Raw genomic sequence first — 14,298 nt, forward strand, 5'->3', positions numbered from 1 at the left:
CCATCTCCCCCATGTTGAACATTTTCATCAGAAACAAGAACTGAGAGATAATGACCTCTTGGGGGAAGGTTGATGACCTCGATTCTGCTCTCAATAACTACCTCAGAAATCATTTGTCGTATCTTGCAAAAATACAGGTATAAGATGCACCCTGAGAATCAAAATACCATTTAACTGCTCCATTGAAGAGCTCTTTCTCCCTAAAAGACCTGATGACAGACCATTTTTTTCCCCTGAGCAAAGATACCAGCTAAAACTGTGTTTCTTTCTCTGTCAGAGTAAAATTAGGGGAAGGAGGTGGAGAGAAAGGGGATCACATTTTAGTTTTATTCCACTGATGCTGCTGCCTGTCACTAAAAGATGAAGGGCTGAAATCCCATCAGTCTGGATTTGCAGATCTGAGGATGAAGAATTAGTATTTTTCTGTTTTTGCAGAAAACTCCTTGATGTATGGCTCCATTCTTGAATGTTAACAGCTGCAGTTTAAATTACAAATGAGATTCTATTAGCATAACCCGTAGTTGGTTTCTATTTAAAAATATGATTTTAGCCAAAATTGTGTCAGCTGAGAACCTACATGTTTTCATTTGTTGCTACAGATAAAGGAAAGAAGCAATTTTATATATCACTACTGCAAAATATGAGGTTTAGAATAGCAAAAACATTAACCAATACTTTTAAGATACTATTGATATCTCCTCTGACAAAAGGGACAAGAGGAGAGTGAACAGTCCTTAGCAATGATGCAGAGAAGAAGGCCTTAATCAAGGAGCAGTGCTGATGGGGCAAAACCCAAAGCGTCTTTTAGAGTTGTCTCTCCAAACCAATTTTCTAAATAAGATTATTTAAAAAGCCCTAAATTGCATTGTGGAGTAACTGTTTAATTAGCTTTGGTTTCCATCATGGATGTTTTCATGAAAATATGCTACACAACAGATGGTTTCTGCTCTTATACTTTGCAACTATAGTGTTCGTTCAACTACTGTCTTGCCCTCGAAAAGCTGTTTGTGTTTAATGTACTTCATACTGATGGTTATAACATGTATAAATATGTTGCTTTTCTGACATACACATATATCAGCATATCAGAACTCACGTAATCGCTACTCTAAATGGCCAGGTTCCAACTGCACTGCGTTTGCATAGTGTTATTTTCTGTAATATTACACAGTCTTTGAAGTGCACAACAGCAAGTGATGACAATATTCATTCCAGGTATCTGAAGTTAATCCACGCAAAGCAGTCAAAAACATCCATCTTCACCACAGAGCACAGTCAAGGTCTGGGCACAATCCCCGCATGGCTCAAGGGGTGCACGTAACCCAACGGCGGAATCCAGAGACCCAGCAGCCTGAGCCAACCATGACTGCATCAGCCAGATAATTTTGGATGATTTGGGGGTTAGGATGCTTATGCTGGAGCTACTGTCTGCCTGCACCAAGTCAATTCATTTCTCTATGCCTTGACATCTCTGTGTTGAAAATATTGATCATGATATATATGACTGAAGCTTCCGGAATTATCTGTGTGCAGCGTAAGCATGGTGAGCAACATACAGGAAAAATTATACTTTATTTCCACATTTATTTCCACATTTAAAGATTTAAGCAGTCTTAAAAGTAATCCACAGGGGGTTAGGGTGATACTTAACTCATTAATGTTTTATATAGAGTTCTTTGAAATTCTCAGATGAAATGCAGTGCATCATTATTGTTGTTGTTACTATTATTATTATTATTATTATTATTAATGTCATGACTTATGCCCCAAAGGATCTCGCCATGCTTTGTTAACTGTATACCAGAATCCTTTCATTACCATCCAAATGCTTCTATCGCTGAAGCATAACACTGCAGCTGTTTACCAACACAAAGTAATCCTATAAAAACATTTACCAATCTTGTATGAAGAATATTGTGTTCCATTACAAATGCGTGTTTCATACCATTTCCAATTCGTGAATGGCTCAATGCCAGGGTTCTGCAACTGCGTGCAGGAGGACACCAGAGTCTATAAAATGGTCACTTTAGTGAAAGGCATCTGCTTAGCTGGTACCTGTATTTAGTCCATCACCCATCTTTTACTCCCTTGTACCACTGGAAAGATACTTCAGATTAAATTAATATGACTCCATCTCTCACAAAGTAGAAAATGAGGAAAACTGACAGTCTGAATGGGAATAAGGTCTAATTAATCGATGCCGCCAAATAAGTAATTCAGGAATTTAACCATCCAAAAGCCACTGGAGACAAGACAGTTTATATAGATAAGCTGAAGAAATAAAGACACGCTGGTGAAAAGTTTTCCTTCCTCTCTTGCCTGCTTTGTGACTAGAGACAAGATGCAGAGCACATAGGTAGTTTTAGAAAAACTATCAATACATATTTATACTTTCTAAAAATGCCTGCAACAATCAAAACATCCTTCCCTTTTTTCCTGTTTGAAACTTCAGGGTGCCTTTAAATATTGAGTTGGACCAACAACGGGATGGCAATTTTATTCCCTATGTGCATGGAATGGGATTGACCCCATGTGGAATTTTCTATCATGAAAAAACCCTGCTGAGGTAGATGCCTGTGCTGTGGATAACATTAGCTCCATTAATTTTGCTGCCATCATTAATGAGTTTCTTGAACAGAATCTCTTCAGGTTTCTATACCCAGATTCTTTCACTGGATCCAGATATCCTCAGCCTGTTGGATCTACTCAGTTTGAACCCTCTAACAGGATCAGGACAAAAAATCAACCATAAAATAAAATTTATAGTTCAGTACAAATGTGCACAGTTCTTCGCTACTCAAACATCCTCTGCTGAGTGGCACCTTGGCTGAACTGTCCTTTTCATTTTCTCAGAACTAGGGTCTTTTTGGTGGATTTTGATGATAATGCATAAAAAGCCATCCAAAACCAAGCATTCCTGCAGTAGCAGGGGGATAGGAATATTACAAGTCCAACTCAAATAAAAGGAGACAATTGTGAAAGAAATCAAGCCTATAAAACTTGTATCAACTACATGAAGAGCCAACTTGCCATCTTCTGTGAAGCTCTGCCTATTTACCAGTGAGAATCTTGGCCAGCAAGTACTGATATGACAGTGTTGCTAAAAGGGAAATATTTTGTTCATGTTTACAGAACATGGTTTAATGATACTGAGATATAAACATCGCTGAATGTTATTTTGTGCAAATATTATAGAGAGAGAAAAAAAGGGAAAATACCTAAAACTTAGTAACATGAGATTGCTTCCCTTCTCTAAGCACTTCCTTTAGGCCAACTTGCAAGTACTCTTTTAAAAAAAATAAATCCCTTCCTCAGGTTGAATGTAGATTCCAGGGGTCAGGTACTGTCTGCAGTTTTACACTATTATACATGCACTCCGCTGCTATGCGATACTTAACGAAATGTACCACATTTTAAATAACAAAGATGAAATTAAAGAAACATCCCAGATACAAAAAGTAACATTCCAAACAAAACTAAAACTGAAAGGAAAATTTGATGCACTGCAATGAGGTTAGTCAATCGGCCATAAGCGGGAGAGTACAGAAATACTGCTTACAATAAGCAATCATGTGCATTTCTGCTACAACAGGACAAGTATAATACCAAGATCATCTTTGAAGCATATTCTACTGTTGCGCATAGTTTCATAACAGCAATTTTAAAAACACATATGAAATAATACAGGTAAGTTTAGCCACCCAAAATACTAATTCAAATACATAGAAATTAACCACAAAAAAGACATCCAAGTTACACTAAAACTTCTTTGTCATATCCTTGATCACAGAATCACAGAATGGTAGGGGTTGGAAGGGACCTCTGGAGATCATCTTGTCTAATGCCTCTGCTTGAGCAGGGACACCTAAAGCAGGGTGCATAGCACCATGTCCAGGTGGGTTTTGAATATTTGCAGAGAAGGAGACTCCACAACCTCCCTGGGCAGCCTGTTCCACTGCTCTGGCACCCTCAAAGCAAAGAAGTTTTTCCTCAAATTGAGGTGGAACTTCCTGTGTTCCAACTCGTGCCCATTGCCCCTTGTCCTGTCACTGGGCACTACTGAAAAGAGCCTGGCCCAATCCTATTGACACCCACCCTTTAGATATTTATAAGAATTGATAAGATCCCCCCTCAGTCTTCTCTTCTCCAGGCTGAACAAACCCAGGTTTCTCAGCCTTTCCTCATAAGGGAGATGCTCTAGTCCCCTGATCGTCTTCATAGCTCTCTGCTGGACTCTCTCCAGTAGTTCCCTGTCTTTCTTGAACTTGGGACCCCAGAACTGGACACAGTACTCCAGATGTGGTCTCACTAGGGCAGAGTAGAGGGGGAGGATAACCTTCCTCAATCTGCTGGCCATACTCTTTTTAATGCATCCCAGGATACTCTTGGCCTTCTTGGCCACAAGGGCACATTGCTGGCTCAGGGTCAGCTTGTTGTCCACCGGCACTCCCACGTCCTTCTCAACAGAGCTGCTTTCCAGTAGTTCAGCCCCAACCTGTGCTGGTGCATGGGGTTGTTCCTCCCCAGCTGCATGACCTTGCACTTGCTCTTGTTGAATTCCATAAGGTTCCCCTCAGCCCAGCTCTCCAGCCTGTCCAGGTCTTGTTGGATGGCAGCTCGGCATTCTGGTGTATCAGCAACTCCTCCCAGCTTGGTATCATCTGTGAACTTGCTGAGGTTACACTCTGTCCCATCATCCAGGTCATTGATGAATATGTTGGACAGGGCTGGACCCAGCACAGACCCCTGGGGAACACCACTAGTGACAGGCCTCCATCCAGACTCTGCCCCATTGACCACAACCGTCTGAGTTCTGTTGTTGAGCCTGTTCTCTATCCACCTCACTGTCCACTCATCCAACCCACACTTCGTTAGGTTGCCTGTGAGGATGCTATGGGAGACACTGTTGAATGCCTTACTGAAGACAAGATAGACAACATCCACTGCTCTCACTTCGTCAGCCCGGCCAGTCATGCCATCCGTAGAAGGCTATCAGGTTGGTCAAGCATGATCTTCCCTTGGTAAATCCATGTTGACTACTTCTGATAACCTTCTTGTCCTCTACATGGCTGGAGATGACCTCCAGGATGAACTGCTCCATCACCTTTCCAGGGACAGAAGTGAGGCTGACTGGCCGATAGTTCCCCAGGTCCTCCTTCTTGCCCTTTTTGAAGATTGGAGTGACGTTTGCTTTCCTCCAGTCCTTGGGCACCTCTCCTGTCCTCCACGGCCTTTCAAAGATGACGGAGAGTGGCTCAGCAAAAACATCCACCAGCTCCCTCAGCACTCATGGGTGCATCCCATCGGGGCCTGTGTATTTGTGAGGATCCAGTTTGCCTAAATGATCTCTGACCGAATCCTCCTCAACCAATGGTAAGTCTTATTTTCTCTCTCTTCTGGGGGCTGAGATGCCCGAGACCCAGCCTTAGCCATAAAGACTGAAGCAAAGAGGGCATTCAGTAACTCCGCCTTCTCCGCATCCTGCGTCACCAGGGCCCCCACTCATTCAGCAGTGGGCCCACTGTATCCCCTGTCTTCCTTTTGCTGCTGGTATGTTTAACGAAGCCCTTCTTGTTATCCTTGACATCCCTTGCCAGGTTTATGTCCAAGTGGGCCTTGGCCTTCCTCATTGTATCTCTGCATACCCTGACAACATTCCTGTATTCCTCCCAAGTGGCCAGACCCTTTTTATCACGTACTGTGAACCTTCTTCTTCCATTTGAGTTTCCCTAGAAGCTCTTTGTTCATCCATGCGGGTCTCCTGGCTCCTTTGCTTGACTTCTTCCTCATAGGGATGCACCGATCCTGAGCTTGGGGAAAGTAGTCGTTGAATATTGTCCAGCTCTCTTGGACCCCCTACCTTCTAGAGACCTAGTTCCTGGGATTCCTCCAAGCAGGTCTTTGAAGAGGCCGAAGTTAGGTCTCCTGAAGTCCAGGGATATAATCTGACTTGTTGCCCTGCTTCTGCCTCGCAGTATCCTGAACTCAACCATCTCATGGTCACTGCAGCAAGGCTACCCCCAACCCCCACATCCACAACTAGACCTTCTTTGTTTGTTAGTGTAAGGACCAGCAGCACATCTTGCCTCATTGGCTCCTGTGTCAAAAAGTTATCCTTGATGCTCTAAAACGAACACTCTGGATTGTGCACGCTTCACCATCTTGCTTTTCCAGTAATATGAGGATGGTTGATTACTTAACTAAAAAGCAAATAGGAACGTTGTATGTTCCTTCTAATACCTTTTAAACCCATTCAACTATCCCACATACAGTCCTTATCCATGAATACTGGAACTGACGGAGGTGCTGTGTTATCATTCTCTGTTAGGCGATGCAGTTGCTCTTACTCAAATACAGACAGCAGTTTAAATTACTGGAGAAATCTACAATACTTCAATACATATGGGAAATGGCATTTCATCACAATCTCATTTAATAGAACACATTATCAATACTAGTTGATAGTAGAGCAATCTTTTTCAAATTGGAAAGTCACTTAATTACTTGCTTTTAAAAATCAGCTAAAAGTGCTTTTTCATCTGTTATATTAGCACCAGTTTTTTTCATTTACTCTTTTATTGCAAGCAATGCTAAAGCAAAAATGCTAGAATCTCATGATACATCACTTTTATTATCTTACTAGAAATTAAGTAACAACATGGAGTTAAAACATTTGCATTTCTTAACCTAGAGACAAAAATAAGAAAAAATAAAAATCTATTGATATTTCATAGTTAATATTTAAAATGGCATTCAAAGAGCGTTTTTTAATGGTTACATACACTGCCTAAGCAATATGGAAAATGTCCTTTTAATAAGCTCATATGTATCACCATAACCACAAAGAAATAATTTCAAAAAGAATTTTGTTTACTCATGTGAAAGCAGGACGTTTTTGTCAATGTCAATGGTAACATTCCTGCCTCTTAAGGCTCACACTATGTCACAAGAGATGGAATTTATCTGTCTTAACATTTAATAGAAAAGTTAGATGTCTAAATTTGTGCCGGTCACCTTAGGCTTCTTTTATTGTCAGTGACAAGAAACAGGCATCTCCAAAGGATGAATCATCTCATCTTAAGACAGACATAAAAAGAGGCTATGGGAATCCTCCCCTGGAAGCCTTCATCTCTCTTCACTTACTAAGGAAGCCTATAGTGACCAGCTCAGATTTACACCACCTACATTTTTAGATAGCTAACGTCAGGGGAAATTAATCCCACTCTTGACATCCTTCTCAAAAAGTACATGGGAAAAGTAAGCGTAAAATGCAGAAAAACAGAATTCTCAACAAGCATAAAAATCAAAATACACTGTCCCAGAAAAATTCAAAAAACAAGACCCTTTTGTGAAAATAACAGGGGATCTGTACATTTGAAATGTCACACAGTGTTTGATCTCCAAGCCAGGACAGACTCAATCATTTCTAGGAGCTTAAGAATATACAGAGAATATTTTGAGAATATGCTGACAAAGTAATATGCCTCTTCTGATTATGAGTAAGCAGCAATTTTCAAAAGCTTATAATTCAGTGCAATAAGGATAGACATTCAGAGGCATGGCAAAAGGCACATCTTATAACCCATTAAAGCTTCACTCTCAAATTTCAAGTCCTTGCTCAAAAGCAAAGCAGAGAGTTCCTAGACCTTTTTTAGAATATTTTTTTCCGTTTCCAGAAATGATACATCCATCTCACAGAAACCTTTGCAAAGACATTTGACCTATAGCAAAAACATGGACATAAAAGTCTGCCAAACTAATCGAAGTTGAAAATCAAGAAAACTGACAACTAAAGAGTTTCTTTTCCCTAAGTATTTCAAAACACAAGGAAGCCCCTGAATCACACATCCCTAGAAGATGGAAGACTATGTTGTGAAGTATTAGTCTCCATTTTCCCAATTTTTACAGGTTTCCATTGGCATCTACTTGAATTACAGACTGTCCCAGAATGGCCATTTGGAAATACCTGAAAACAGAGCTTATAGTGAAATTGTTAGGCCGCTTCATAGGTCTTATTGACCTTCTGACCAGACTTCAGGAAGACAGGTATTTCTATTGTAGATTAATGGATCTCTCCTCCAAGGCTTTGTTCTTAGTTTTGTCTCTTTTTTTTCAAACACAAAATGGTACTAAAAATGTATCTTCCTTTCTATGGAACAAGTGAAAAAGATACTAATTTTAAACATCCAAAATTCCCATCATGTGACTGTCCACATCATGTGAATTATGGTGTTAATTCATAGCTAAAAAATATTTTCACATACTTCAATGTGATTTTCTTAGTTATATTCACAAGTCTTTAAATATAATTTAACACATTTTAGAAAGCTTGCAACTTCTGCCATCCCTCATCTTTAGCCAAAACTTAAGAAAAAGCCTAAAATAAATTGCTAAATACATCAAAATAGGAAAAAAAAAAGAAAAAAATTTAAAATATCACAAAATAAAATAGCAGAATCTTGTCTGATTTTTTAACCTATAAATATTATTGGAATCATAGAATAGCTGAGGTTGGAAGGGACCTCAGGAGATCGCCTAGTCTAAACCGCTGCTCAAGCAGGGTCAGATGCAGCAGGCTGCTTGTCACTGTGTCCCATTGGGTTTTGAGTATCTCCATGGATGGAGATTCTAAAGCCTCTTTGAACCACCTACTTCAATGTTTGAACATCCTCAAGGTAAGGAAGTTTTTTATATTATGTCTAAATGGAAACTTCTGTATTCAATTAGTACCCGTTGCCTCTCATCCTGTTACTGGGCACCAATGAGAAAGTCTGGCTCTGCCTTCTTTACACCCTCCCATCAGGTATTTAATGTGAAAATGAAATGCTATTCAGTATTTTACTGTTCAGGAGAGGCAAGGATCCTGTGCCTAAATTAGTCCAACCACTAATCATATGATACCACCCAACCCACACATCAAGCTTGGTGCTATACAAAATCAGCCTAGCATTTTTAAGATTCAGAAATTGTGTATGTATATATGAATTATACAGTACCATGCCTACAATATAGATTACTATAAGACAACTGCTTACTTGCTAGCCATTTGTGACCATTTCCCTGTTTTGGAGATCTGAATTTTAATTTACAAAGGATATAAAAGACCCTGCCACTACCAGTGTGAAATGCACAACAAAACAGTAGTTCCCCATTAGATAATAAGTAAGGGTGCCTCACCCAAGTTTTTCCACTCTTATAAATGGCAGAGCACTAAAAATATCTACAAGGTCTGAGACTATAGCTCACCAAGCAATTTAAGCTGCAGAAACTAGCACAGCTGCCAAAAGAAGCTATCGTGCACTCCCCCGCACTTTTGGCTGCTAATTCCCACCCCCATCACCCTTTGTACCAGTCACAGCCCTTGGACAGCCATATGGGAGAAGGCTGGGATAAACCCAGCTGAAAACAAAACCATACAAATAATTGGTTATTTTCAGCCAGATCCATTCTCCAAATTTATGAACAGCTACGCATGCTGAGGGAGAACGACAATACGGGGAGGGGAAAAGAGGCTGGTACTGCTTCTTACGCTGATGTGCCAGGTTAAAGTGTTCACTGAACACTTAGGCTAAAGCTAAGCTGTCAATGGAGAGACACAAGCTACTCAAGGGGCAATACTGAATTCCCAAGGCATTACTTTTAGGGTGAGCTGGATCAGCCTCCGGGGATGCCTGCTTCTCTCTTGAGGGTAAGCAGAATCTAGGATAATAGACATTTAGCTGCTTAGTTTCTACCTATCTGAATTAACTCAGGTCTAGAAAAGTAGAAAATGGTAGAACAACACGTTTGTGACTCTTACAGCACTTCATTTCCATGAACAATTGCCATTCAGAGAAAAAGAAAAAGTAGTATAGCTAACCATCAAATAAACATAGAAGGAGTGTGTATTTTCTGTATGCTTCACAAATTTCTTCCTAAACCATATTTTTACATCTATAAGCAATACGTTTCAGTGATGTGGTACTGTGTACCTCCCACAGAGCATATAAATCCACAGTAGAAACAGCCACAGCCACAGTTCCGTAATAAATCACTTACATTTCTTCGGAGTCACTCAGTCACCTTTCTGTACTGTCGGAAGGGAGGGTCTTTTCCTTCTTGCTCAAACTGGTTCTCCTTCCACAAGTGTGTTTCACCTCTATGGCAGATGAGGACAAAAAGTCCTTAACATTCACTCGGAATTTTCTATGGGTAAGAAGGGAAAGGAACACTGTAAGTGCAAGCATCCATACTGAGTTTTATAGCAAGGTATTACAATCACCTCTTTAAAACACATTTTAGTACGTTTACAGGACCGTTCTTACACACATATACTGAGTACCTTGGAAGAAATCCCACACGCTTTACATCTTTCTTTCTTTGTATGAAATATGTGAAGTAGTCACTACTCCTAAAGTAATCACTTACTCCACTCCGAGATTCATAATAACAAGATTATATTACTTTTAAAAGCATGTGTACAAATTAAAAGATAATTTCCCATTATTGATTATTTTGCACCACCAAGAAATTTTGAATAGTTTTTGCAGGGTTCACTGGAAACTGTCTTGGCCACCCATTATTGATAAATTTTCTGATCTTAATCTTCTGTTAAACAAAACAGCTCTCTATTGCACTACATCTTACTGCTCAGAAAGTGAGACCTGGGGTTTATGACAGATATCTCCATGAAAACTTAAAACTCACCACTCTGTCAGAGTCAAAACCATAAATTCAATGTTAAAAACTATTGGGAAAGGAATATAGAGCAAAGCATAACACATCATTTGCCATTGTATTAATCTCCATCTTGAAATGCACACTCCGCTTTGGTGTCCAGCACAGAACACAACGCAACAGAACTAATTAGCAAAGGTTCAGAGAAGAAAATGTACATGATCAAAGGCTTAGAATGGTTTCCATATGAGGAACAATTCTGAATGCCACAACTATCCAGACTGGAAAAGAGACAACTTAGGGGAAGGCATGAGAGAAGACTACAAAAGCCTGAAGATGGAGAGGTTGCACAAACATCATCTGTTCCCTATTCTTTGAACTCAGGGCTGCTTAGTAAAACTCAAGTTCAAAAGAAAAAGCAGGAGTTTCTTCTCCACAAAATGGGTAACAGAACAGTGGATTTCTTCCCAAGGATGCTGTTGATGCAAGGAGTTTTCATGAGCCAAAAGGGAGAGCTGAGGTACCCTTGGAAGACAGCCTTCACTGGAGACAGAGGATGACCTAGATGAACCATTGGTCTGAACCAAGATGACCAGTCCTCTCTCCTTGTATATTCATTTATGCTAGTGTTACTTCAACAATTCTTATATCCATTTTACACTGACATATTCACCACACAAGAACCAGAATACTGCATTAGGTACACAGGGAGTCTAGTCTTACTTGCATTTGAAGTACAGGCTAGATCCTTCTGAACTGCAAACTGAATTCCCATGGTTGTCTGTACTTTACTACGAGCTTAATAAATTTGATTGACTTTGCCAAAACAGCATCACCACAGGAAAAAAAAAGTCTTACTGTAAAGCAGCAGTAGCCTTCCTCTCCCCGGTCCACAGTCCCAAAGCAGCCAAGGTAGAGGGCTACAAAGCAAGGTTCTGCTTCTCAAGTTGTTTGCTGGTCTCATGTGTACCTTCATCCATGTATTCCCACTCAGTTCAACACTTATCTAAATGCAGGTCAGCATCTCCATGTCCCAAGTTTCATCTCAAAGCAAACCTTAAAAATCATATACTCTGTATTCCAATATCTCCTCTTTTGCTTTAATCTCTAGGATACAGCAGTGTTTCTGATTTATTTTGGGTAAGTGCAGATCAATTAAAATTCCTTCAGGGAAGCCTTCTGAACCAGCAGAAAGTGAATGACTGTCATCAGGAACAAACACTTTTTGCTGTCATGGACTTGCATGTCACTTTTGAGCAAAAACTATGTTAATTAATTCCATCCATACCTACCAGGTGTACCAAAGGAATATAACCAGTCCTTTCTGCTCTCTTGCTAGATACAGATCTTTGTGTCTGTGAACTGAGTATCCCTATATGGAGACTTATGCATTGGCACATTATATGAAGAAGCAGCCTGTACTAGCACAAAAAAACATAACAGGACAAAAATAACTTTGTTCAGACATCAGTATGCAACCAAAGTCCCTTTTGCAAAATGCATGCATTAATACCCTAACGTTTCACCCCAAAACCAGAAAGTTTCCACTGTATCTATGCACAGAACCCTTTATTAACATTCTTTTTAGACCCTACAGTGAGGAATTTGAATTACTGATCCTTTTTTTTGGTCAGCTTGATATATTGGATCAAAGTATGTTTACTGTTCTCTCTATTCCCCCTCATAGCTTCTACACTCTGCAAAAGAGGCTGCTACACTGTTTGCTGTTCTGTTTGCTTCTACAGCTCAAATGGCTACACTGAGGATGAAAGAAAATTCACAGTACAGCATGCTAATGATCAAAGACCCATGTACTACTGGCCTATAGCAACATTTTAGGCCACCCCTCCCTTCTACCATTCGTCCAACTTCTCTGTTTAGAATGTAAAATCTTAAGGGTAGGAATATAACCCAGCCAGCTCAAAAGCAATGCAAGTTCTGTTTGATATCCTGCACGTCGCTGTAATACTAACTATAAATAAGAGCAAGCTGTGGCAAACAAGAACCGAATGTCTTAGAATTTATATATGAGCAAAGACAAGATTCTCACAAAATTGCAAAATTCAGAGAAGAACACGCCAGGTATACTACAGCAGGTAAAATACTATTGCAGGACAAACCCTTTAAAAGCAATTTGACTGTAGCAATAACAACACTTCAGAATTATCATCGCCACTACTTCAACATTGGGAAAGAAAAACCACAAGAACAGGTATTAGGAGACGGCTACCTACTGGTTGCCAAATAAAAGCTGTGATTCTCACTCTTTCCCATACATGGCTTCAAGTTACAATTAAAAAGTTTACAAAATCTTCCCATGAGTATGCTCTTGGCTCTCTCACACAAGTGCATGTAAAGAGGGAAAAGTTGATATGCAATTACCACAGTTGCAAGTGCTGGGATTCAACAGTTACACAAAAAAAGTGTGTAAGCTAAGAATGCTTTCTTTTCAACCACTTGTTCTATAATCCTATCTGAAGGTTAAAAGACCACTCACGTTTGCTTTAAAAATTTATTCCATATATTGCCTAATTCAATTATGCCCCTGATGGAAATCCACTTACACCAAAGATATACAAAGAAATTTTTACATGAAGAACTTCTTAGCTTGTATTTTTCATTTTTGAAACAGCACAGTGATACAAGTAACCTATAGGATTAAAGACACAAACATATTCCAGAGTACACAAATATTGATTTGGGATATTAAAAGCTACGCTTGTGTGCAAGCTCACACCATTTCCATAAGTCACCTAAGACACAAAGTAAAAGCTATACAAGGTAGTGTGATCTTATTAGCATTATTATTATAGGACTTTTTGTGCATTTCATAAAGCCACAGCTGCATGACAAACTGATCCCAAATAAGCATTGATAAAATACTTTATCCCACGACTGCCACGTATTTTTAGATTACGTTACAGAAAAACACGTTAGAAAACAAGTATTTGAGGACGATACAAGCAAGTTTCTCCATTGTTTTGGGTTTATATACCTTATTTACAAAAAATCCAACAGCTCAAGTCCCTGACTAAATATGCTATAAAATTCCATTTTTGTCCATAAGCATCCTATTAATTTTACTTTCAATATCTATAGCCTATTGGGTGAAGCTAAGTAAAAGGCTAGTGCAAGATTTGGGCTGAATCATAGCATATAAACAATCAAGGACTGGACTGGAGTTTTGGTTTAAGATTGAAGAATGTTTATGCTAGTATGCAACTGTACAGTCAGCCTAATGCAGTATTACAATCATGTGTCTTTAGCACAGTGTTTATCTAAAAGCCTTTACCAAGAAATCTTATCTCACAAAAACATAAACTCACAAAAACAATCACTACTTTGCTAAGTAAACGCTGGGACGTCTGTTAAGAAAGACGTCTTAAAATACAGCAACAAAAGACAAAAATATATCTGTGCAAAGGTCCCTTCCTGCTGATCTCTGGTATCATGGTCCTAATCTGGAAACAACATAATGAGTAAACAAGAGATCAATCACGATATAAATAATAGAAGAAGTGAAGGAATATTACTAGAAAATACCCTAAATGTTGTGCTATTAAACTGAACAAAGCCATTTGGTTTGTCTGCAATTTTGGGAATATTATTATGCTGTGATCAAAACCCAATATTTCAGCAAAC

General features: G+C 39.3%; 1 protein-coding gene across 6 annotated transcripts in view; it reads right to left on the reverse strand.

The window, feature by feature from the left end:
- The window catches only part of FOXP2 (forkhead box P2), a 441,997-nt gene that overhangs the window by 361,453 nt on the left and 66,246 nt on the right, over positions 1-14,298 (reverse strand). For all 6 annotated transcript variants that reach the window (XM_064447190.1, XM_064447252.1, XM_064447164.1 and 3 more), the window contains one exon: positions 10,039-10,185. The gene's annotated coding sequence lies outside the window, so the exon portion shown is untranslated. The remainder of the gene's footprint in view (positions 1-10,038; positions 10,186-14,298) is intronic.

The sequence above is a fragment of the Phalacrocorax carbo genome, chromosome 1 (genome assembly GCF_963921805.1).
Source record: "Phalacrocorax carbo chromosome 1, bPhaCar2.1, whole genome shotgun sequence".
NCBI lineage: Eukaryota > Metazoa > Chordata > Aves > Suliformes > Phalacrocoracidae > Phalacrocorax > Phalacrocorax carbo.